Source organism: Syngnathus typhle, unplaced genomic scaffold, assembly GCF_033458585.1.
Source record: "Syngnathus typhle isolate RoL2023-S1 ecotype Sweden unplaced genomic scaffold, RoL_Styp_1.0 HiC_scaffold_399, whole genome shotgun sequence".
In the NCBI taxonomy this organism is placed as follows: domain Eukaryota; kingdom Metazoa; phylum Chordata; class Actinopteri; order Syngnathiformes; family Syngnathidae; genus Syngnathus; species Syngnathus typhle.
The window spans coordinates 30,001-31,934 of NW_026872302.1; positions in this window are offsets into that span (position 1 = coordinate 30,001).

Below are 1,934 nucleotides of genomic sequence, written 5' to 3' on the forward strand. Positions count from 1 at the left end.
GTTTAAGGAGGCGGCCGGTTCCCTCCTTCCTTCCTTTCTTGGATGTATAACATTCGCAGATTTTCGCCCGGCCGGTGGTTTAAGGAGGCGGCCGGTCCTCCCTCCTTGGATGTATAACATTCGCAGATTTTCGCCCGGCCTATGTTTAGTGAGGCGACCGGTCCTCCCTCCTTGGATGTATAACATTCGCATATTTTCGCCCGGCCGGTGGTTTAAGGAGGCGGCCGGTCCTCCCTCCTTGGATGTATAACATTCGCAGATTTTCGCCCGGCCGGTGGTTTAAGGAGGCGGCCGGTCCTCCCTCCTTGGATGTATAACATTCGCAGATTTTCGCCCGGCCTATGTTTAGTGAGGCGACCGGTCCTCCGTGGAGAGCGACCCGCAAGTGGGGAGGAACCGTCCACCCAACGCCGGCGCGAGCCGGGGCCGGTGGGGGCCCTACCAAGGCGGGTCTCATTGCCTGTCGGTCAGTTCGGGAGAAGGTGGGGGTACTCGGAGGCCCGCCGGGAGCAGACGGGGGTCCGGAAGGTGAGGGGGTGAAGGACGGCGGTCGGGAGCAGACGGCCGTCCCCGGGAGGGGGTGTTCGTTCACGTGCGGACGCCGGGAGCAGGCGGCCGTCACGCAATTCTGCCAACCGTTCCCACCGGCCTGTGTTTAAGGAGGCGGCCGGTCCTCCACGAGAAGAATTCTGCCAAACGTTCCACCGGCCTGTGTTTAAGGAGGCGGCCGGTCCTCCCCGTCGTTCCGCCGGCTTGTGTTTAAGGAGGCGGCCGGTCCTCCACGAGAAGAATTCTGCCAAACGTTCCACCGGCCTGTGTTTAAGGAGGCGGCCGGTCCTCCCCGTCGTTCCGCCGGCTTGTGTTTAAGGAGGCGGCCGGTCCTCCACTATTCCTTCCTTGGATGGAAAGCATGTAGCACTTTGAAAATTTTCGAGCACTGTGACACTTTGAAAATTTTCGAGAGTTTTTGTACTTAGAAAATTTTTCGCTCTTGCACTTCCAGAGTGCTTTGCGGTAGCTCCTAGGTTCGCTGTCCGAGCATGTGAACACTTTTTGGGGGGGAACACATCGCTAGAGACACCAGCCGCCTGGTTCTCGGGGCCAAAACTTGTGTTCCCCACACTCGTTCTGACTATATTTTGCGATTTGGGGGTAAAGGTAATGAGTACAGTGACTAGGGGGACCAACTCATCGTACTCTGGCGCACCAACAGACCAAAGCTGGTACTGCACTTACCCCTGGTACCCCAACGCCTGGTACCTGACGGGCGAGAGGCTGATTTTTCGCTATTTGCGGCCGACCGAGGGAACCAGACAAAGCGGACACTTTACGGCGCAAGAGCCGTTGGCACTTAGAAATTTTTCGACAAAGTTGGCGCGAGCTCCAGAAGGAGAGGCTGATTTTTCGCTATTTGTGGCCGACCGAGGGAACCAGGCAAAGCGGACACTTTACGGCGCAAGAGCCGTTGGCACTTAGAAATTTTTTGACAAAGTTGGCGCGAGCTCCAGAAGGAGAGGCTGATTTTTCGCTATTTGTGGCCGACCGAGGGAACCAGGCAAAGCGGACACTTTACGGCGCAAGAGCCGTTGGCACTTAGAAATTTTTTGACAAAGTTGGCGCGAGCTCCAGAAGGAGAGGCTGATTTTTCGCTATTTGTGGCCGACCGAGGGAACCAGGCAAAGCGGACACTTTACGGCGCAAGAGCCGTTGGCACTTAGAAAATATTCGCCAAAGTTGGCACGAGCTCCAGAAGGAGAGGCTGATTTTTCGCTATTTGTGGCCGACCGAGGGAACCAGACAAAGCGGACACATTACGGCGCAAGAGCCGTTGGCACTTAGAAAATATTCGCCAAAGTTGGCACGAGCTCCAGAAGGAGAGGCTGATTTTTCGCTATTTGTGGCCGACCGAGGGAACCAGACAAAGCGGACACTTT